The 25479-nt window shown below is 37.6% G+C and overlaps 1 non-coding gene across 1 annotated transcript; it reads left to right on the top strand.

Moving 5' to 3' along the window:
- The first annotated feature begins 7859 nt into the window (after positions 1–7859).
- LOC112314432 (small nucleolar RNA SNORA62/SNORA6 family) lies at positions 7860–8012 on the top strand. The gene has a single exon (XR_002975792.2). It is a non-coding gene; the product is annotated as a small nucleolar RNA SNORA62/SNORA6 family (small nucleolar RNA).
- Positions 8013–25479: the final 17467 nt, after the last annotated feature.

The raw sequence follows: 25479 nt of genomic DNA, 5'->3' as shown, positions 1-25479 counted from the left end.
GGCTCCTCCCTTCTCTCAGCCTTGGATCCCTAGTTTGTAAAATGAAAAGATTAGAGTACATGAACTATGGGACCCACCTAGGACTATTATGCAATGTCTCTGTCAGGAATTACAAACCACCTCAAGTATCTTACTACTTCCTCCACACAGAGGTCTTACAGACAGCAATAATATATTATGATGTTTTTCTGCTGAGCTAGTTTTAGGATCCTTTTCAAGGAGGGAACCACTAATAATCTATCAGAGGTGGCCAGGAGTTGAAACCCATCGGCCATCACTGATAAATGTATTTAAACCCCAAAATTGTCTCAAAGACTTGGGCAACTGGTAACAGTAGCTCCAAAATGATGATTCAATTCTGCCTTAGTGGCTGAGTAGATCCTATGGTGGTTATATGGGCAGAGCTAGCCAAGGGAAGTGGAGAAATGCAGACATAGTCAAGCTGATGCCTGGAGAGATCTGAGGAAATAGTGAGCAGAGATGTCTTCCCTTATTGGCCAGTTTTCCACAGCTATCACCTCATTCCAACACTTAATGTCTCCTCTCAAATAAAAACCACCCTGAAGCCCTGGCTGGTGTGAATCAGTGGATTGAGCGAAGGCCTATAAACCAAGAGGTCGCCAGTTCGATTCTCAGTTAGGGCACATGCCTGGATTGCGGGCTGGGTCACCAGTTGGGAGCGTGTGAGAGGTAACCACACATTGATGTATCCCTCTCTTTCTCCTTCCCTTCCCCCTCTCTAGAAATAAAAATAAATAAGATCTTTTTAAAAAACTATCCTGAAAGTAGTCCAAAGAAGGAGACGACATAATGTGCGTAAGAATGAAAAGACTTGGTTTACATTTGACAGTATGATCTTGGGTAAATAACCTCTGAGCATTGCTTTCCATATATTTAAGATGAAGAGGAGAGTACTTCATAGGGTTGTTGCAAAAAGTAAATAAGATGAATCAAGTGAAAGTGCTTTGAAAAAATATAAGGAAATACACAAAAATGTGATGATAGTCTAAGCCCTTTATTAGCTAATAACTTTGGGGAATTTATTTGACAACCAATTAGGATTAAGAAATGAGCCATAGGTCAGATGTTTTGTTGCCAAGGAAAGAAAGGGCAGTATAAGGGAGGAAGGAGAACACCAAACTCACATTTTATCATGTGACTTTCTCCTCCCATCCTCCATGGATTGTTAGTCCTTCAACAAGGTGCCTCCGAAGTTACTCATGGAACAGCTGCCAAGACTTGGATGTGTTCCTCTTAAGCTCAGCATTTTTCATTCATTCTGCTGTACTTCTTTCCTATTCATATTTACCTTGGGGTGCTCTTGTAGTTCATAGAAACCATGCAAACTCTAGATCCCCTGCCACTGCTTGAAAAGATCAGTGGCACACAATGCCAGTGAAGAATGTTTGGAATTTTAAGGATTAATGAACTTTTTGAGTGAATTCTGTGGAGGTCTTAAAAGTTCTGTTCCTTTTTCTATTCAGCATGGTGTTGACTAGAAAGCAGTTTCTCAAACTTTCCCTCCATGGAAGTGAAGTTCAGACAGAGACAAATCAATAGAGCAAATGACATCATGTCCCTACCATATCTGGAAATTAATTTCTAGAGCTATAAATTAGTACAGTACTCAGGAAAGATACTGTTACCTGGAATTTGTCACTACTATGTCTCCTATATGTCTCACTTATTATGAGCACACATCCTGAAAATGTGGAGAGGAAAGCCAGACAAAAAGAGATGAAGGAGGCAAATCCAAGCCACTGTTTATTCAAATTGTATAAAACATAGGGAGCCCAGTTGAAACATAGCAGAAACTTATATAAATAATCCGCAAGAATGTTTTACAGATTAGAGACAAAAATAGAAAAAAGAATCAAAGGCTAAGGGGTCTTGCACCAAAGATACTCATCATCTGTCAAGTTCAAGAATTTTGAGTGGAAATGAACTCCAGATCACCTGATCCTGTCTAGTTTTGGTTAAGTATATTATTTCCCCTTTTTATAATTGATGCTAATGAATCCCAGAATAGTAAAGTAGCTATAAATGATGGATGGCACAAACTTTCCTGCTACTGTATCACAGAATAAAAGACCAACAGATTGTATGACTTCAGAGAAGTTTAAAGAGGAGAGTGGTTGGAAATGAGGGAGACCAAGTTATAACTACCTGTTAGACTTGGCGCTACCAATATAGGTTTTTGGTTTATTTTTAACAGGGGATGTTGAAAAGAGCACATATTCAATTCCCCTTAGAAAATCATAGAACAGTATTTAGGGCACTAGTGTGTTATTAGTTCTTACCATGTGTTTTCATTCTCGACAACAAAATTTTCACAGCAAAGAATTTAATGTAACCCTCAGACAATTCAATGAGGACCATCTACATGGCAGCATCATATGTTTGCGCATTTTCATTCTGCCACCATGTGAATGGGCCACAGTGAGAGATTTTCAGTGATATGTTCAAGGCCACAAATAAGTTAGTGGCTGTTCTGAAATAGATAGTAGAAAACATAAAGAAATGGAATTTTACCAAAGAGAGAACTTACTAGAATACATATTCTAACAATGTGAACAGGACCAAGAGAATTAGAGTAATGTGGAGGATGGGAATATCATCTCTAGAAGGGGCTGGAACTAATTCATCTCTGTAATGTCCCCTGACCTAACACAGTGCTTAACCCATAGCAGACTCACACAAATGTACCTTTTTAATGGACTTGAATCTTGTCAACTACGATCAGGGACTTTTTTTGATAGCTCTGCCATAGCTGTAAAGAAATAAAAATGTGGGATCTCAATAGGAAATGTTAGTTAGTGTCCACAAAAGAATTCTAGAAAACCAATATAATTTTCAGAGGTATAGTAACCCAACACATTTGTTAGAAGAAAGAAGAATAAAAATGAGAATAGTGTTTAAAAACCCTGTGTGATCATAGAGAAACTAACCTTTTGGCAACTCAGTATTGGCTTTGAATTAATGAGGTCATAATTATGTCTCTTCCAGACTGAACACTCTACAATAATGGGCGTGTGTGAGAGTGGACGTTTACAAAACTCACAGCAGACTATTCCCTGGAGTTCTATAGTTTGGAGCCTTGGAGAACACTTTGCTCTATTTTGAGAAAATACCACATTGATAACCCTGAACTCTTCTGGATGTAGAATTCCGGGAATGTTAAATATGAGATAATTTCAGCTCTTTGGAAAGAGTTACACTGTGGCTTGGGCATGAGCTAGTTCTCACTTCTCAGGGTCTATCATAAAAGTATTCATAACACTAGTTCAACACTCTGACCTCTTAGTATTAATCAGTTTTTAAATAGTGGCTCCTGGTGGTTTACATCTGTGTCAGAAATAGAAATAAATCACCAGTCTTTACCTCCAAGAAAGCTCAAGTTCAAGTGGAGTATTTGGACATGCAAGTAAAGAATGCAATATGCTTAAATGTCATAATAAAGAAATCAAATTTATAAAAAGTACTCAAGTATCACAAAGAAAAAAAGATGTCTCTGCCTCAAGGAGCCATCCCACTCATTCAAATGTCCTAGTTCATGTGACACTATATACAAACACGCAAACACATATAGAAAGGTTTGCAAATCTCTTGAGACTCACATAAAAGTAAATATCTAAGGAAGCTGGTCCTTATAATGAACTTTCATGGTTTCAGGCAGTGGCATCAGGCTACCACCCACCACACTCGGGCAGCCTTGACTCATAAAAATGCTAGTTTTCTAAAATTAATCTAAAACTATTAATGAGCCTGCAAAGACTTGAACTGTGAGTGATAAGGGCTCAGCGGTTTGCTCTTGCTCCAGACTTTAAAATCCCAATATCTAAAGCTAATAGAGCCAGTGGAATTCAGAGTCTAGGATGAAAGTCAAGCCCCATATCTGGGAGAATTCTGCTTTAGTTTATTTGAAGTAAAGATTCAAAGACTATGTCGCTAGTGTGCTATCTCTTGCTCTCCTTCCAGAATATATTTCAACATACCATTTGATAGAAGATATTAGATGACCTAGAGGAGTAACCTTTTGTGGGTTAGGACTAATTGGACTCTCAGTTGAATTTTACTGTGGAGCCAATGGCTATCAGTAGGGAACTGGCTAATTTTTTTTTTACCACAAACACACAGAAAATCCATTGACAAATATGAAACAGAATCTTTAAACAAACAGACCTTATTATGTTTAATGTTTATAAAGTTTTTATTAACATGAGAATATTTATTGTTAACTTTAGAAGCTGACTTTTGAGAAGGAACAGGAAAAACAGTCCTAATACGATTAAACAACTTCAGGTCAAAAAGCATGAGGTTTAACCAGCAAGTTGTTTTGAGTAGGTCCCTTTCCTTCTCTTCCTTAGCTTCCTCAATTTTAAATGAGGAGGTGTCCCTCACCATAACCTTGCATAACCCTTCCTGCCCAGGGACCAAGGCCTCATGGCTCCATGATGACAGTCAAGGTAATAATAATAATAATAGAGAACTGGCCACCTGCTCATCTCCCCTGAGCATGGGTTGGTGGGTCACTCAATGACATTCCTGTAAAGCACTTAGCACACCCGTAAAGCACCTGGCACGTTGGAAACACGTGGTGAATGAGGTAAGTTGTATTTTCCAGATTGGCCACCACAGCACATCACATCCCATGTGACCTCTTTTCTTTTCCATCCCAGTATTTGTTATTTTAAAAACTGAGATATAATTGACACACAGCAAACTACACATATTGAAAGTGTCCAATTTGGTAAATTTTGATATGTAAAACCCTGTGAAACCATTACCACTATCAAAAGATTAAACACATCCATCAATTCCAACAGTGTCCCTATGCCCCTTTGGCATTCCTCCCTACACCCCATCCTTAGCATCTCCAGACAACCCTTGGTGTGTTTTCTGCTACCATGCATTCGTTTGCATTTCCTAGACTTTTATATAAATTGGGTAATACTGCACATACACTTTTCTCTGACTTCATTCAGTATGATCATTTTGAGAGCCATCCATGTTGTCGCATGTATAATAGCTAATTCATTTTTGTTGCTGAAATGTATTTCATTGTAGCTTTACCACAATTGATTTATACACTCACCTATTGATGGATGTTTGAGTTGGTTCTCATTTTGGGCTAGTTCAATAAAGCTGCTGTGAATAAATAAATAAATAAATAAATAAATAAATAAATAATCCTGAGAGAGATACACACACACACATATAAATAAATATATAAAAATTCCATCTGGTTCCAAATTAAAACTATCACTTATGGCATTATGAGCCCTAATTACTTCATCTCTCCATCTCTGAAATACATTTGCTTATTCAATTATTTATAAACATTTTTGCATTTATTACTCATTTTATAAACACTTATTGAGCACCTCATATACACCAGGCACATACAATGAATGAACCAAACAGCAAAATTGTCCGCTGCCTTGAAATTGACATAGTAGTGGTGGGCAGGGAGGAATAAACAAATAAAGGTAAGTCATACAGTGATAAGCAAAGAAATTACAACCAAGAAGGAAGGACAATAATTTTAATGAAATAAGGTTGACAATTTTAAATAGCAACTCTCACTAAAAAGGTGATATTTAACCAAGTATCAGAAGGAGGTAAGGCAGTGAGGCATGTGAAAATCTGGGGCAGGAACTCATAAATAGTCCTTGCCACATGCTAGGTACTTTACAGGGCTAGCTAATTGAACACTCAGACTACTACTAATGAGAAGAGAATCACACTGATTTTTATTTTAGAAATAAGGGAACTAAAGTTCTTTGTGGATAAATAATTGCTCAGAAGATCTGCACTGAGATCTAGCTGACCTCTAAGCCTAAGCTCTTCCTCTAGAGTTCACTTGCTTTTCCAGGCATTCCATTCCATGCCTATCTTACTGAAGCACAGAGAGCATTTATGGAAGAGGAGCTGAATCTGAGACTCACCTGTCTTCTCCTGAAGGAAAATAATATACACACAGATTTCCTTGAATGGAAAGGGCCATTGCTGAAATGGATTGATGTGTTTACATAAAACTGGGACACTTTTACTCTGTAATTAATTAGTTTTTGAAAACTGGTAAATATAAATTTCATTACCCCTTCAAAAAAGCTGCTTGTGTGCCTTACAGTCACTCTCTGTCATCTTAGAAGCTTGAAATTCTAATATTTAATTAATGTAAAAACCATCACCAATCCTCGGAGCTGCACAACATTTGAAAGGAAGACTCACAAAGCCTAGCTTGCAGCTAATGTCAGCAACTTTGACATCGGCCTGGGTGTGTGGAAATTTGATGGGGGAAATCACATACTTTCAGTGAACTTAGGATCCAGGGGCCCTGGATTCTTCCTCTGATAGTAGCAGCATACCCTTCTCCCAGAGTGCTCTACTGAGAGGAACATATGAGGCCTGTCCAGAAGGTATCCAGCCATGTAATATGAAAAATAGAGACATTTATTGAAGAAGACACAAGATACAAGAAACATTGTACATAGGACATTGACACCTTAATCCCTTCAAAGCAGGCACCTTGGGATCTCACACAGTTCTCCCCAAGCACCATCAGCTGCATCGTCATATTTTCCTGAATCTCTACAGTCTGCAATCTCTTCCCTTTCAATGGCGATTTTAGTTTTGGGAAAAGCCAAGAATCACAGGGTACCAGATCTGGGTTGTAGGGGAGCTGAGTCAAGTGGGTGATTTGATGTTTCCCCAAAACCTCTGCATGAGACTGGATGCATCAGTGGGCACATTGTCATGATGAAACTGCCAATCACCAGTTGCCCATAGTTGTGGCCTTATGAGTCACCTGAATAGTTTCTGTGGAGGAATGTCCAAGCTTAATGCAAAATATGATGCAGATGCATTGCTCTACTTGCTCAGTCTTTTTAAATGCAGGGGCCACAAAGTATACATACTTACTCAATGGTGTCTACCACCCTCACTGACTAGAACAGTGAAGTCATCATTGTTTATGAATGTGCATCCCAGTCCACTCTCCCTGGCTGCCAGGTGACATGGTGTTGCACAAACCGTTCACATCATGTTAACAATGGTTGTACTTTTTCTGGACATAACTCCTACAGCTGGATCAATCAATTAACATTTATTGAGTCCCTACTATGTGCCATGTACTACTGTTCTACATGTGATGTGCACATTATACCCTTCTTTGTGTAACTTGAGTCAAGAGACCTCAGATTTCAGTTTCTCCTGCAATATGATCACAGGATTTGACTTGAATAGTTTTAAGTAATTCCAGACTACGCTGTTTGGCACTCTTAACTCTCACATTAGTGAGCACAGAATGAGCACAAAGACATCCTCCTTACTTACTAATTTCCATAGATGGGCTAAACACTGGACACAGAAGAGTGAGTAGCTGGAGTAGTAAGTTACTTCCTCTCTCATCCATCATTTCCTTGTAAATATTGGAATGATAACAGTACCCACTTCAAAAGATTGGTAGGTATTTAATACATGAATAGTGTAAATCACCCTGTTTAAAGTTCTAGCATCTTTAATAAATTGGGATATTATTAGAAAGTGCTTTAAACCCTTCAGATTAATGGTGCATAAATTACAAGTTAACTTCTAATCCTTACTTTCTGGTTTCATAGAAACCATGTTCCAAAGGGGCCATGGAAGGCAGATTTTTCCCATTTACACCTAACTTCTTGGAAATTCCCAAATCCCCTTTATCAGCCCCACCCACAAAGGACTGTTTTTAAGCATTCTGTTAAAATTCCTTCATTTCTCAAATGGGCCAATGGCACAAAACATTTACACTGTTCACTTGAGGACTAGCCTAGCAACTCTGGTTCAGTATGAAAACAATTCCTGTTAAAAACAAAATGCCTGCACATTGTTAGAGCTTGGAGTCGAGGCCACTGGTAGTCGATGGACTCACAAGTATAGGTAGTGTGCTACACCAGGGGCAAGGTTTTCGCTAACACCACGAGGGTCTCTGGACCCATGAGTGGAGTTTGATAGTAGTCCTTGCTACAAGTACGATTTGAAATAAATAAATAAGTAAATAAAAATATAAAATAAAATAAAATTGCTATTTCAAACACATTCTCAGTTTTGATTGTCTCACCATAGTGAGAAATACTCTGATTTAAGCTTCCTTATTCATACTTCACCTTGAAGGATGTTGAACTTTGTCATGAAAAAAATCAGTGCCTTATATGGCTACTTTCAGAGATATTTAGCTGTTTCAACTCCTTTAATATTCAGAAAGAGGAAAATAGTATCTCCATTTTTCCATTATGTAAGTTCAAATTCAGAAAAATGAGATGAATTGTTCAAGGTCACACAACTACCATACTGTGGAGTAGAGATTCAAACCCTTGATATCTAACTGTGTTACTAGTCCTCTTTTTACTACACCTGGTAACTGGCTTCTGAAGACTTTTGATATTCTCACCACCTCAATTTCCCGTGTCCATGGCATGTTTTATCTGGCAGTATTATTTTTAAAATTATTCATTCATGAAATAAGGATCTTCCTCTTCTATTTGATACTATGCTAGGATTGGGACCTTAGTGACAATCATAAACAGACATAGTTGCAAAAATAAATGTAAAATTAGAACTGAGAGGAGTGTTTTGAAGAAGTAAATGATGCTGTGAGAAAATATGATGGGGGGATTTTATCTAGTCTGGGGAGTGAAGTCAGGAAATACTTCCTGAAGAAGTGACAACTAAGCTGAAATCTGAAAGATAAGTGGCATGCATCTATGCAGGCAAAAGGAGAAAAGTATACAGGGAAAAATGCAATTCAAAATTATAAGGAATCCAAGACATATGGAAAGTAACACTAGTGTGAGAAGCTATGTATTCCAAGGTGTTAAATTCACTTAAGACGCCTTGGACGCAGAACCACCTTTCAGCTCCTGCTCTTCTGTGTTTGTTTGGCTCTTTCTGGGGTCCCACATATTCATACAACAAATTCCTTGCTGTTTGAGGAAATTTGAGTTAGTCTCAATTTCTTAAAACTAAATTAGTCTATCTAGGACAGTCTATCAGACATCTTTTAAGATGGATGATACATCAAATGTCCTCAAAAGTACTGAGTCAACAGTATTTTTATTTCAAAAATCATTCACAGAGAGCTCTGTTTAACTGGTAGTTAGCTATCTTAAAGCACATACAGGAAGGTGAAATTTAATGGCAATGACTGGTTGTTCTGTATTTTCAATGAGAAATGGACAATTAAAAATGGAGGCTTTGGGAGTCTTCCATCTTCTTGAATTTTTTGAAATAATCTGTGGAGGATGGGGGTTAGCTCCCCCTTAAATGCTCTGTAGAATTCTCCTGTGAAACCATCTGGTCCAGGGCTTTTGTGTGTGGGAAGCTTTTTGATTACTGTTTCAATTTCATCAGGCGTTACTGGTCTACAGGAGCTACTATAAAGGACACAAGGACAAAATCAAGAGGGAGGGTAGAGGTGGAGGAGGGAGGTGGGACTGGCTGGGGTGGGGTGGAGGGAAGGGGAGAAAATTCAGACAATTGTAACTGAATAAAAATAAATAAATAAATTTTTAAAAAATGGAGGCTTCAATTTTAATAGTAGAAATTTAGACCAGATTTTCTTTCAAAGTAATATCCTTTTTTACACTGGAAAGACTACAGAATGAATCTTCTCCAGATGAAATAGATAGCAAAATTTTAGAAAAGCATGGCATTTTTATACTGTAGTTCAATGTACACATCCATCTCCAAGGCTTTCTGTGCCATGATGGTTGCACTTATGGTAACCAAGAGTCAGCTCATCAGCTCTGGTGGCCACAGGGTCCCTGGGGGCCATTTGGGAATGGTTACAGCCTATAGGTCTTTACTTCACACCTTGGGAGGGAGTGTGATGAAAAGCCACATGATCAGCATTTAGAGTCAGAATTCCTCCATTGAAGGTTTAACTCTACTCATTCTGAGTTTCCATTTTAGAATCTGTAAAGTGGAGGTAGAGATACTTTTCATGGATATTGTAAGGATCAAAAAAATTTACTATGTATAGCCATGGTTGGGTATCCTAGTAGGTTGGAGTATCATCCTGTACACCAAAGGGTTGAAGGTTGGATCCCTGATTAGGTAACATACCTGGGTTTCGGTTTCAATCCCTGATAGGGGCACAAACAGGAGGCGACCGATCTATGTTTCTCTCTCACATTGATGTCTCTCTCTCTCCTCACCCTCTCTCTGTCTCTCTCTTTCTCCCTATCAAACCAATAAACATATTCTCAGGTAAGGCATAAAAAATGTTACCATGTATGAAAGCATCACATCAGCTGGACATCACCATACTGTTAATATTTGTGATAAGAAGGGTTTTCTTACACAATAAGAAAAACTACTTATGCAATTCACTCAGGAGTTAGGAACACTGACTTTGGGATCAGGGAGAGCTAGCTTTGTGAGTCAGCTTATTGATCACTAACCCCTTAATATTGGATAAATTATTTAAACCCTTCAAGTTTAATTCAATTTCATCAACTATAAAATTAGATGAAATAGCACCTCACCACAAAAACTGTTGTGACTTTAAATTAAATTAAATTAATTTATATGGGATCATGACTATAAAGCATTTAGCCCTATGATTCACACTTAATACACACCCGAAAGGTAAATTAATAGCAGTAGTAGCAGCAGCAAGTCATATTTCCAATGTTATTTGTAAACACACAGTATCACCCCAGACCCAATAGCATCTCGACTGCCTGTTCCCAGGAAGTACCTCAGAAAGGCAGCCTTCTCTATGAATCTAATTTTATTTTAATTATTTATTTTTTACTTTTTCTTACTGTTGTTCAAGTACAGTTGTTTCCATTTTCCCTTCATCACTTTCCCCTGCCCCACCCTCAATCCTTCCCACTTTGGCTTTGTCCATGAGTCCTCTACACATGTTCCTTGATGACCCTTTCCCTTCTTTTCCCCATGACACCTCTCCCCCTCTCCTCTCCTCTCCTCTATGGTTACTGTCAGTTTGTTTTTTATGTCAGTGTCTCTGGTTATAATCTAATTTTAATACCACTAGCGAATGGCTTTATTTAGGAAGCACAACAGTTTTCTCTCTATTAACTTCTCACACAATTAGCAAAAGGAAATTAAATGAAGCTACCTTTTCCAGCCACAAATATGCAGTTGCCATTTAGCGAGAGTTTAGACCATATATTCCCTTAACGGAGTTCAATTTATTGTTTAAAGTTTTCTAATTTAGCCTATAGACAAAACCAAAATCTGACAGGAAGAAATATCCTGTGCTGTAATAAATGAACACCTACATCCATCCTTAGAGGATGTAATTTTGACTCTTCTTTAAAACACGTTTTTCCATTTACTCAGTCTTTCACACATTAATTAGCAATGGATTAAACATTGGTTATTTAATAGTAAACAAGGTATGCATAGTCCCTGCCTTTTATAGCTAATAGATCACTGAATGCATAGGTAAGATAACCAGCAGTTACAATAATTTGTATTAACATTGTGATAGAAGAAATATGCGTTATGAGTACCTAGGAAGAAAACCTTCCCAGATTCTTGAGAAGCAATACTTAAAAACACCAAACTTGTCTCTTCTGCCCTATTAGGTTATAAATCTCTTGATAAAATCTGGTTTACTGATCTTTATAATCTCCACAGGACCTGAAATATTACTTTATAAAGGTACTTATCTGGGATGCATCTAGCTGATTGGTTTACCCACATCTATAAAAACCTCCTTATATTATCCTTCAAGACTGAAAACATTTTCCAAACTCCCTTCCATATCTGGTTATGGATATGACTTAGGTTATTCCAGACACAGGCACAAAGTTGTTTTGGAAATGAGTTAAGTAGAAGCAGTACCTGAGCCATCCATTACTGGTGTGCATTTCAGCAGGCACATGGGGCAGGAGCCAACAACTTCAACAGTGACTTCCTGGATTATGGTCAAGGTGGCATAAACCTTGAGCCAGCTGGCTTTTAAACATTAACAGAGCTGGCAGCTCTCTTGATGGGACACTTCCACAGTGTTCCTCTTTTTCTGCAGTCATTCCCAGATGCACAGCCTAAAATCTGCTTCTCCAGCATTTTGAACAGTGTTGACATAAACTAAATCCTTGCATGAAGCTCCTTTCTGCTATTCCTTTCTGCTTAAACTAGCTGGAACCATTTCTGTTATCTGCAGCTAAACCTTATTGCAGTCTTTTCAGCCAAATTGAATTAGTCAGAAATTGGACAAAAGTAGGTTTACAGTTATTTGTGAGTATGTGAAACAGTTTATTATTGTATTATTTATGAATTATTGTATTATTTACTTGCATTACAACTATAAACCTACTTTTGCCCACTCCTGTACACTAAACTCCATAGTCAGTACATAAAGTGCTACAAGATAAAACCATCCACTGTGCATGGAAATGGCATGAGCATACATTGTACACACTTAATCAACTACATAAATAATTCTGCTTGAGATGGTCTGTGAATATAGTGTTAGTCAGTAACCTGGAGCCATTCCAGGCCTATCAGTATGGCTCTGTTGCATGCATAGAACTGGCATGCAACAAGGTGGACAACCTAATCCATCACACTTAAGAAAGTGTTGTGGTCTTCACAGGTTCTAGAAAGAAGGAAATCAATGATCATGAACAGGTTAGTGTGGCTTTGGCATCTCACACAAGATGGTGCCCGACCAGCAGACAACAGTCAGCTGCCCTTGGAAAGTATGACTCTGTAGGTTATACAACAATGACGCTCACCACAAAGCTTCTCTACCTAATTCCAGTGTGTCTGTTTAGAAATTCATTATAGACTTTTTAAATGTCCAGCTCACTGCCAGTCATATAGTAAGTAATTTGTGTGCACAAATTCATTGTCTTCTCTCACCCAACTCTTTCTAAATTCATTTTATAGACTAAAAGGCCACAGCTCATGAAGGGTAAGTGATACATCCCAGGTTTCATAACCAATAGTTTGCAAAGCCAGGCTTCTCTGGCTCTTTCATGCTATGTGCAAAGGCTTGAATAGCAAATTCCATTACACTGCTTCCTACAAAATATTTCCTTCTGGGAAGAGAATACATTGACCAATTGACATTAATATTTGGGTCCTCTTGCCAACCATAGTTCTCAATAATCTAAAAAATTGTGTTTGATTATAAAATAGTCCCTTGTGAGTGGAAGAGCATGATTTTGCAGATCCCATTTACTCCCTCAAACCTGATGCATTAATTAGGTTAATTGTAGGAATCAACATAGTTAAGAACAAGCTCTGTAGCATGCTGAAACCACCCAAACGCTGCCTCCTGATGGGCTCAGCCTCAGCAGCCCTTTTTTACATCCCTTCTTTTCAAAGGCTATAACCCCGATCCCTTTTCTCCTTCTGTCCTCAGGAGGCTGTTGTGGTTTTTGAATGAGGCTCTTGGGTGTTCACTATAACTATGTGGCACAGGTTTCTGAGCTATTTTGCAGAGAGGATTGCCCCCATGTTATTCTCATATGAAAAATTTTCCAAAGTTTTATAATTCCACAGCTCAGTCTTATCTTGTCTAGTTTCTTAAGCACAGGCTCCGTCAACAACAGGGAGTCTTTGCAGCTGTTTTGTGATGTAATTTCAAGGTCAACAAGAAGGCATCTCTGACCCTCATAAAATGATGTCTCCATCTGCTCAATGGTGTCTAAATATTCACAGTAATTTATTCCTTTTATGGCTTCCTGCATTTCCCACAATTCAAATCCCCCTAGGAAACTAGTATATTAAGCTTTATTAGTCATTAACATCCTACTGAGCCTGAGTTTATCAGATCCTCTACACACAGGAAGTTTTTAAAAGTAGGACCAGAGAGGGAAGCCTCAGCGCATAAGGCTGTATTTAAGACACAGAAGAACTGCAGGGTATTGTATGTCTTTCTAGGAGGCATGGGCAGGGGAAAGGTGAAATGTATGGTTCACAGTCACATTCTCCGTTGCCTTTTTTTTTTTCCAGTTCCACATGCTGTCTGAATAACCTTTGATATTATTCTTTTTAGTATTGAAATAAGGGGTTCAAATTTGGCCTATCTTGCCTACTTAATACTGGAAAACAATGTGGAAAGTCAACTTTGGGATCTCAGTGCCCCCCACCCCCACACACCTCTTATTGCCTTTGGAAACCAGCATTGCTCTTTTCTGTGTTGTTCAACTCTGCAGTTGGCACTGCCGCCACCCTCTTAGTGTGCTCATTGAACTGTAAGCTCCCTAAACAGCCGGAATCTTGCTCACCACCGTATCCCAGTCACCTAGAACTGGGACTTCCACAGAGTCAGTGCTCAGTACGCATTCATGGGAAACAATGTTTTTGTGAAACGATGACTTTCCCACAGGCATTATTCATTTCTTAGCTATTTAGCTCTTCCGAGCATTTTTTCACCACCTCCCCATTCTTGGAACACTTTCTCCCTTTGATATTTGTGTTACCATGCCTTCCTGGGGTGGGTTTGGGGGTGGGAGGATGGCAGTAATACATTAATTAAGAAATTGGACTCTGGAGTCAGATGGGCAAGGTTTAAATCCAGGATCTCCTACTCACTAATTGTGTGATCCAGGTTGGCACTTAACTCTCCTATCTTGTTTCTTCATGAAAAATATGGGGATCTGAAGATTTTTTGCCTCATCAGATTGCTAAAAGGATTGTGTAATTCTTGTCAACATCTCACAGTGCCATTATTTGAACAATTTAAAAGCCTTTGGTTACTACTTCTTATGTCCTTTCTCGTTCACCTGTCACTAAAATATTTACTGTTGCGAAAACTAAGTAATCCTCAGGGTTCTGTGCTCTTTTGTTTTTAACTTCATCTACTTTTTATGAATTCTCATCAATTCCATAGCCTTGATTGCTCATTATCTTATTGATTCCTAATTCCTATGGTCCAGATCTCATTTCAGAACCATAAACCTCTATATGTCAGTTATAACTATGAGTTCACTCAAATTCATTTTCTCTACCTCTTTGGTACCCTGCTAGACTTCATTTCTCAGCCTCTCTTGTAGTTTCATATGGCCATGTTGTATTAATTCTGTCAATAGAATATAGTGTAAATAAAATGAGCCATCTCTATGATTGGCCCACAAAATACCTTCTATATGATCTTCCATACTTTCTTCCCATCAGCCAGTTTATGTAAAGAAACTTGGAGGTCCTAGGAAACTGTCAGATCACAGGACTAAAGAAGCCGGTGTCCCTAAATGGCCATGAGGAAAGCTATATGCCAACCGGGAACATTTGCATTGGTCCTTGCATGAGCAAGAAATAAACTTTTACTGGGTTAAGATGTTGAGATTCGGAGGTATTTTTACAAGAGCTACTGTTACCTTAGTTAGCATACCTTTTATCTAGCTGCCTAGAAGACCTTTTACTTAGCTGTTCCTGCAAATCTAACGCAGCATATGAATTCATACTTGAATTTTTTACACCAGATCACTAGACAAATAACAATGGCAAGATTATCCTCCAGAGCTGCCTGCATTTCACCTCACAGAATGCCATTGCTTTGGTGGAATCACTTCAGTCTTGGGTCAACGTTAGTAGCACAAGTTCTGACACTACCAGCATACCGAGAATGGCTAAGTTTTTCACGGGCAGTTTCACAGTAGACCAGGTTATGAGGCTGTTTTATTAAACCAGAATAAAATGTAATTAATTTATAGTGTGAACTATAACTGCCAAGTGCAATGTCTATTTGAACCACCCTCACTAACACACTGTTGCCCTTTAGGAATACTACAAGCAAATTAGAATGAACAGAAGATGTATCTGGAATCAAAGCAAGAAGAATTTATTAAAGATTTCAGGGTTTAACGATGCTGGCCGGTGATAGTCTTATTTACATAATCTGACACCATTAACTTTAGAATTATCCTTCTGTCATTCCCCCTTATGTTCCACCAACACCTGCTCTGTCTTGAGTCTCCATCTTTTGTCCATCCCCAGTGCCAGGATCTTAAATCAGGCCCTCATCACTCACTCCTAGGCTATAACAAGTTCTTAATCAATATCTTTACCTCCCTCTTTACTCCATTTTAATAAATTCTCCTCAAATTTAACACTTATCTGTCTAAAACTGCATGTGAGCCCACATGGTTTCTCCAGTTTAGAGTCCATCAATATTTTTCCTTAGTATAAAATTCTAAGGCCACAATGTGACTTTTAAGCTCCTCCATTAACTGCCTCCGGCTGCATGTCCAATCTCATTCATTACCAATTTCCCCATGCTCTAGCTATGCTAAAATTTATGAAATTTTCTCTGAATAGGACAGGCTCGTTGTCTTTCTTGCCTATGTTCAAGCTGTTTCCTTTATACATAAAGACCTTCTCCTCTTTTCTCCCTTTCTTACTCCTTCTCATACTGGCTCAGATACTCCTCCAATATACCTTCTAGTATCCTCCATGTCCACCTGTCATAGAACTATCATAGATGTGGATCATAGATCCAACATAGATGCTAGCATACTCTAATTTTCTTGTTTAATAAGTTGTCTTCCACTAAATGGTGAGCTACTGATAAAAATGGCTTTTCTATTTTAACTAACTTGTGGTATAGTACTTAGCCCATAGAATTTACTTGGTTAATATTTATGGAATAAGTAAGTGAATGAGTGAGTGGAATGGGTCAATCTTTTTTGATCAGTAACTCCTTTAGCTACCTCAAATATATTATGTAATCATTTAATTTAATCCCTATAGCAAAATAGTTAATTACTATCTTTATTTTGTACTAGAGGTACCAATCTTAAAAAAGTTAACTTTCCCAAAGATCCACAGCTAGGTCAAGATTTGAACACAGACTTGACACTAAAAGTCTATTTGTTATCTGCTGGACCATTCTTTGTACAACTTACTATAGGTTTAAATGGCATTTACCTATGTAAAGATCAGTTGACCCAGAATTGTCAGAAAAAGTTTTACATACAAAGCAAGTCCTTAGCTGGGATTGCAAAATTGGGAAGGTTTTGGACACAATGATAGTTAAGATGGAATCTTTTGGATAAAAGAACTTATCCTAAGAAAACCATCCCCAAATAAATTCATGGATTGTGAGAGCACTATCATATTTTCCTATTTACTAAAAAACAAAATTCCAGCCCTCTGTCCATACAATTAATTTATGCTTTTAAATTGAATGTTATCAATTCTGAAGTTAGAAAAATAATGCAATTATGGTTGCAAAGGAAATGATAGTATTTTTATTGCAGAGAAATAACTTTTAAACTATTCATTTCTAGATAAACAGCAAAATATTTAATGCTTACCATTGGCTTCCTCATATGTCATTAAAAACCTGTTCTGAGAATAGGTTTTTAACAACATATCATCATATTAATCTATTGTGAGAATTTAAGTGCTGAATTACCCTAGGAAATTTGGGCAAAAAATAATAACTGTTTTAAGATGTCAAAAACTTGGAATTGAGTTCAATTTTATTTTAAGAAGTCTGAGGCTGTTACTGGTTCCTTGGGTTATTTTTCCTCACATGTGCATGGCACTGTAGAGCAGCCTGAAATAGCTCACTCTTTCCAGCTGCTCATTTTTAATTGCAAAGAAAAGGCTGAAAAAGAGACATGTCCCTCCACCCCAGCAGAAGGTGAGATGAGTACATCCACCAGGCAAGGGCTGAGGGAATGAAAGCTAGTTGGAGGCCACCTAACTAAGAGCAGCTAACTGGGTTGGGCATTTTCACCAGCATTCTGCCATTTTCCCCGGGAATAAACATGGCTTAAGGAAGGCAAGTAACTTGGCCAAAATGTCACAGAGTATGGGCAGAATCAAGGTTAAAACCTAGTTTGAAATTTTTGTTGGATGTTTGGGCCACTTACTACTTTATCACTCCCTCCTTCCACTGGGATATTAACTCAGAGAAGATAAACCTTAGTAACAAAATGAGGGTCAAAATATGTTTACAGCTATTTGCTACCAGCAAAGCCAGACTGAAAAACAGGGGGCCCCCCCTCCCCTCCAATGACCTGGACTTGAAATTTACATGACACAGAAGTTCTTCCCCCATGTCAAGTGGGAAACTCAAAGAGAGTACAGCTCACCTACTTCATCTGCCATCGCAAGAAGGAAGCAAGAACACACACTGTCTCTGAGCAAACACAGGACTGACATAAAACAAGAGCAATGACCTATATTGGCCATATTTCAATAGAATGGCCCTACCACCCGGCTTTCATGATCCATTGGGTGCCAGTCACTCCTCCCAAGAGCAGAAAAAGTAGGAGCTAAATGTCACTGCTCATACCAAAGAAGTAAAGTGGAAGTCCTTTGTGAAAATGAGCACAAAAAGTAGAGATTGCCCATAACAGTTCTCACAGTTTTAATAGACACATATTCAGCTTCTGTAGACTATTGTAAGACCGTATAACCTCTTCAGAGTGTGGTAAGTCTGTATCGCAAGTGTGTATAACCTCTGCAGAGTGTGGTAAATATGTATCGTAAGTGTGTATAACCTCTGCAGACTGTGGTAAGTCTGTATCGTAAGACTATGAAAGTCTACAGTTAAGGTCATGATCCAAAGATGGCAGAAACATCGTGGAACCACCATAGATTGGGGAGAGCAACCTCTGGTAATCTCCCTTGTAGCACTTGCACTCAATATATAGTACAGTGATCACAATTTTTAACTTTTGGAGAATTAAGTGTTCTTCCTCTCTTTAACATTATTAAAATGAGGTGACTTTACTTTTGATATTTTTAACTGGTCCCTCCCCAGGGAGATTGGGAGCAGGTTTTCACATTGTGTTTCCCACAGGATATAACCAGTCTTGCAACATTCACTAAATGCAGAACTGAACTAATAATATTTCTATTATGTAACAATCTACTTAAGGTTAATATACATGTATTCTGCTTCATCAGTATTCCTCAGAGTAGCTAGCAGTGAACATGTTTTGGGATATAAATAAATGATATACTTAAAAAAATAAGGGGTATAGAATATAGAAAAAAGCTATCTTGTTCTTGAGAAAGTCCATGTTGTTTCTTCAAGAATTTGTTGCCACGCTGGCAAATATTTTAAGTATGCATAAAGAAATATTCTGCCTCAAGCCTGGTATTTAAGTTTGTTCCTGAATAGTCTAAACTCATCTGATCTACATCTTGCTCTATTTTCCTAAATCCTCTAGCTACTTATCCTACCACCTTGTTACTTTTATAATCTCCTCTTCCAGCTTGGCACACAACCACATTTTCTAGTAACTGAGCCCTTCACTCACCTTCTTCGGTGAAGTATTCAAAGATATCCTAAAAAATAACATTTCCCAGTTTTGTCAGATTCTTGGGATCACTACCATCTCCCCAAGCTTCTCACCAAAAATAGCCTGATCAAGCTTTGTGGCCAGAATACAGAATGTGTCTTCTATGTATGCCAAAGAAACCAAACATTATCCGTAGAAAAGCAATTATTTTTTTCTTCATTTGGTGATAGCTACATTACCTAATGCTGACCAGTTTGCCTTTTTGCCAAGAAGCTCAGGGCTGCATTCAGTGCTCAAAGCAACCAAGATGAAATGTCCAGTGCTGTTAATTTACTTCATTTACATTCTTTGTGCAATTTAGTTGTCATTTACAGCTTCCCTGATCCTATAATAGTAATCATAATAATCATAATTATAATTAATAACCATTATGTGTCACTTGCTTTTCTAAGCTGTGTATATGCATGTATATTTGCCATATATCAATATATAATTTTTGTGATTGGTACGGTTATCCCTGTTTTATAAAGTAAACTGGATTGCCTAAAGTTTAAGCAATTTGACAAAGGCTAATTATAATTTGCTTCAAATCCCTACTTCCAAAACTTCCTGACAGTGTCTGAGAATTCCTGGATGTTTTACAATCTCAGAACCACCTCAACCCCTGAGCTCTTGCTTTTCTTCTTTGATGCATCTGATGCCCATTTTGGGATCTTATAAAACCAATAAACAGAGTCAGTCTTCCTTTCTTCGGTTAGAACAAACAATAAATGAAACTTGATAGCAAGAGAGGCAGATGTCAAAATGTCAGTTACTTTATCAACAAAGCTGATTGGAAAAGGTATCTTTAGATCTACAGCCAAATATACTTAATAATTGTGTCCCATAGAATTATGTGGGCCCATTCACCTGGTCACTTTCACAAATGAAAAACCACCATCTTTCCCATGCCTTTCTCTGTGACTTTACTACATGAAGGAGCAGTGAGTTTGGTTCAAAAGAAAAAAAAAATACCCAAGAAACTCTAAATTTATTTCTTCTCCCAATCTCACCAATCAGGTATGTCATTCTCCCTCCCCTGGGGAGAGTCAGAGGGTTATTCCAAATGAAATTATTTCTGGAGACATGAGGCAGGGGAAGTAAAAGTTCTCCCTAAAAGCCAGATTCAAATTTGGCCCATTCCTCAGGTGCTGTGTATTCAGTAGATTTTAGCAAATATTTGGGGGGAAGATAAAAATGGGTTTAAATCACAGAAATGTTCTAGTTCCTAATTTTATATCTATATTTTAATCTATCCTGTAAATAAATTTAGATGGAAAAGCGGTTTTAAAAAAATACAATAAAAATAATTTCTCCTATATTTATATCTAACTTTTATTTTCTAAAATGTGGGCATATAATCAGTTTAGTTATACAAACTTGCTTTAAATAAGTAATGGAAGTAGACATAACAAAATCTGAAATTAAATACCTGGACTATTGATCAATCAGGTCCAATCTGATGATCCCATGTAAGCACTGTCCCGCAGACATCGCAGACAGGGCCATCGGAAACAAAGAAAGACAAGCACAAACCTACACTGTACATGTAGGTTAATTTCTTCTATTTTACATCCTAAGAGAAAGTGAAAGTGATTCTTTCAGTAATTCAAAATAATATTTATTCAACATTTCATTCAAATTTCCCAAATCCGCAGAAAAAGAACCGATTGCAAAAAGTTTTATACTGTGGGACCTAGATGGGACCTGTGGGACCTTTATTCTCAGGGGCAAAAAAGGACCAATCCTTTAGTCCTGAAAAAATATTTAGTGGATTAGCTAATTTTAGAATCTGATCCCCAATCTCATTAATTTATATACATGTTTAATTAAAATTGTAACTTAGAATTTTTATGAAACAAAATCTTCAAAGCACCACCGAAACATGAATGAGGGTTACTAATATTCTTCTTTAGGATCTCAGTCACAAATATCCAATAAGGGCTTCCTGGTACAAAGTGAAGGGAAACTGTAATAAAATGAAAAGCAAAAATATTATCAATATCCTTAGGGTGCTCGTAGTGTAAGGAGCCCAGGAAATTTTATTGGCAAAAACCTAGTCACAAACATTCACAAACATAAACCTTAGAAATATGTACATTAAGGATGGTTACAAAAAAACATAAAATATTTTAACTAAATGTGATAGGCCAATAGTGGTCTCCACTCACCCCCCAAAAGATGTTCACACCCTAACCCCTGGAACCTGTGAATAGATTACACTACATTATAAGAGAGATTTTACCAGAATAATCAAGGTTCAAGCCTCTGACATAGGAAGATTCTGTCCCCATTTTCCTTGCTAGTTCAGTTTGTTCATTAGAGTCCACATATAGTGAAATCATAGGTATTTGTCTTTCTCTGACTGGCTTATTTCATTTAGCATAATATTCTCCAGGTCCATCCATACTGTTGCAAAGGGTAAAATTTTCTTCTTTTTTATGGTTGAGCAGAATTCCATTGTATAAATAAATATCTTATACTTGTTTTATGCACTTATCCATTGACGGACACTTGGGCTGCTTCCATATCTTGGCCACTGTAAATAATGCTGCAGTGAACACAGGGGTGCTTAGGTTCTTTCAAATTAGTGTTTTTGAGTTCCTTCAGATACATTATCAGAAGTGGAATCCCTGGGCCAAAAAGCAGATCCATTTTTAATTTTTTGAGATATCTCTGATGACAGCCATTCTGACAGGTGTGAGATGGTATCTCATCGTGGTTTTAATTTGCATTTCTCTGATGATTAGTTATGTTGAGCGTCTTTTTATATGTCTATTAGCCATGGTATGTCCTCTTTGGAGAAATGTCTATTCAGGTCCTTTGCCCATTTTTTAAGTAGGTTGTTTATTGTTGTTGTTGTTGTTTGGTGTAACCCCTTATCAGATGTATTGGTGAATATGTTCTCCCATTCTGTGGGTTGTCTTTTTATTTTGTTGATGATTTCCTTTGCTGCGCAAAAACTTTTTAGTTTGATGTAGTCCAATTTGTTTATTTTTTCTTTTGTTTCCCTTGTCTGGGGGAGATATATCCAATAAAAAATTGCTACAAGCAATGTCCAAGATTTTGCTGCCTATATTTTCTTCTGGGATTTTTATGGTTTCAGGTAATGGGGACAGGGGAGGTTAGGGGGTGCAGGGACTGAGCAAAAAGGAAAAAAGACTCATGGACATGGACAACAGGGTGGTGATTGCTGGAGGGGAACAGGGTATAAGAGGACTAAGTGGTAGTGGAAAATGCAATAAAGACAAAAATAGTGTCTAAAAAATAAAATAAAATAGGAAGATTCTCCTAAATTGCCTAAGTGAGCTCAATCTAATTACATGATCCCTTAAAAGCAGAGAATGTTCTCTTGCTTGAGTCACAGATGCAATAAAAGAAAAAGACAGAGATTAGTGGTGGAAAGGGAATTTGGATTGATGAGGCAGAAGCGGAAGCCAGAGAGAAACTCAAAGTTTGAGAAGGACTCAGCCTGCCATTGCTAGCTTCGAAGGTGGAGGAAGAAATGCAGGCAGCCTTTGGAAGCTAAAAATAATGCCCAGCCAACAACCAGCAAACAATGAAACTTCAGTACAACAACCACAGTAACTAAATTCTGCAAACAACCCAAATGAGCATAAGTATTCTCCTCATACTCTCAGATAAGCACTCATGATGGCCAACAACTTAATTTCTGTTTTATGAGACCTAACATATAGACAATGCTTTAAAATTCATTTAAATAATAGATAACTCATAATTTTGCTTAGTATTCCCTTTGTAGTGGGTTTACTAATGCTTCCCCAAAATTCATGTCCACCTGAAACCTCAGAATGGACACTTATTTGGAAATAGCATCTTTGCAGATGTGATTAAGATAATAACCAAGATGAGATCAGACTGGAAGAGGGTGGGCCCTGAATCCAAAAAGAATGTCCTTAACAAAAGACAGAAGGCACCAGGAAGAAGGATCTGTGAAGACAGAGTAAGGATTAGAGTGATGTTGCTCCAAGCCATAGAATACCAGGAACCACCAGAAGCTGGAAGAGGCCAGAAAGGATTCTCCCCTAGAGCCTTTGAAGGGAGCATGGCCTTGCCAACACCTTGATTTCAGGCTTTGGGTTTCCAGAACAGTAAGAATAAATCTTTGTTGTCTTACATCACTGCATTTGTGCTAATTTGATATGGCAGACCTAGGAAAATTAAATAGCATTTAAAAATAAAGAAAATTATCCTTACATAAAATAAAAACAAAGTATGTATATGTATATGTATATGTATATGTATATGTATGTGTGCGTATATATATAAAATCTCCCATGCCCACTCAGGTTTGTTTGGCCCTATTCTTAGCCTCCCTGATATTTGAATGCTGGGTGCTGATTATCTTCTCAATTCTACATGTCAGTTTTATGCAAGTTAGGAAAAGAATAAAATTAAGTGCTTGCACTCTTGCAGTTGACAATTTTTTTCCCTATGTTTTTTTTTTTTTTTGACAATTGCTACAAAGGCCAGAACTGTGAGTAACTCTCTCTTGTCCTAAGTGCGTGTGTTCCTATAGGAATTCATCTTCTGTTTCTCATTAGTTCTTTAGTTCCAGGATAAACCACTGATTGGTCAGGCACAGATGTGCTGTCCTTGAAAACACATCTAGGCAGCATGATAGGAGTGTTGAGCAATGGTTGCTTCATTATTTATGTGATTAATTAGAAGTTTTGGATTTGTCAGCAGGTCTATCTGCTCTGGGATAATATGGGTTTCAAATGGAATATTCAGGGTTGCTTGTTGTGATGGTTAATTTTATGTGTCAGCTTGACCAAGCCATGAGATATCCAGATATTTCATTAAACATTATTTCTGGATGTGTCTGGGAGGGTGTTTCTGGATGAGATTAGTATTTAAAAAGGTAGACTGAGTAAAAAAGACTGCCCTCCCTAATGTGGGCAGGCATCCTCCAATCTATGAATGGCCTGACAAGAACAAAAAGGCAGAAAGGATTCGCTCTCTTCCTGATCCCTTGAGTTGGAGGTCTGTCTTCTGCTGCACTTGCACTGGGGCTTCCACTATTAACTCCTCTGGTTCTCAAGCCTTAGGGCTTGAACTGGAACCAGACCACTGGCTTTCCTGGGCCTCCAGCTTATAGATCACAGATTACGGGACTTCTCAGCCTCCACAATGTGTGAACCAACTCCTTATTTTATATAAATATATATATTTTATACATATGTAGATTATATATATAAAGGTTATATTTATAAAGGTTGTATATGTAATCTAAGTCTGGGTCATTTTCTTTTTTTTTCTTCTGAGAGAAAAATATGAGGAGTCATAGCACTTCTTCTTAGGGGATTGGGGCAAGAAATTCCCTACACTGACATTCTACTGTATTCTCCTGGAACTGCCAGAAACTCAATACTTATCTGCTAGGTTGGGGTCATAATGAGACTGGGTATAGAGTAAGCACCTAACAATTAGCTTATTTGATTATTGTGTAAGTGCCTGACATTAAGTTTTTGATTATCCATGTATCCACTTGAAAAATATCTATCTTGAATAAACACATTGCCAGCTACAGGACTAGACAAGGAGGTAGGCCACCCCATCCATGAAGTTTCCTTTTTCAGAGATACCTGGTTGACTTAGATAACCAACCATTTGACCAATACATTTTCCTAATTAGCATCCTTTCATTTCAGCATCAAGAAACCTTTTCAGCATTTTTTTTGTAAGGCAAGTGTAGTGGTGATGAATTCCCTCAGCTTTCATTTGATTTCTGACAGCTTTATTCTAATATACTCCTGAAGAGGATTTATTTAAGTTGATTCTTTTTTTTGGTGATCTGTAAACTTCATGTACTTGGTTATCCAATCTCTCCCCAGATTTAGAAAATCCTCAGCCATTATTTCTTTTAATAAGCTTTCTGGCTCCTTTGCCCTGCCTTCTTTTGGAACCCCAACAATTCACAAATTGTTTCTTTTCATGGTTTCCCACAGATAGTGAAGGCTTTCTTCACTTTTTTTTTATTCTTTTTGATTTTTTTCTCCTCTGATTGGATAATTTTAAAGTTCCTGTCTTCTACTTCACAGATTCTTTCTTCCGCTTGATCCATTCTATTATTGATGATCTCTTTTGCATTTTTAAATTTCATTCACTGAATCTTTAGTTCCATAATTTGTTTTTTTATGATTTTATGTGTTTGTAAAACTCATTTTGTTTGTGCATTGTTTTTCTGAATTTG

The sequence above is a fragment of the Desmodus rotundus genome, chromosome 5, assembly GCF_022682495.2.
Source record: "Desmodus rotundus isolate HL8 chromosome 5, HLdesRot8A.1, whole genome shotgun sequence".
NCBI lineage: Eukaryota > Metazoa > Chordata > Mammalia > Chiroptera > Phyllostomidae > Desmodus > Desmodus rotundus.
This window is presented reverse-complemented; position numbering and strand designations above follow the sequence as displayed.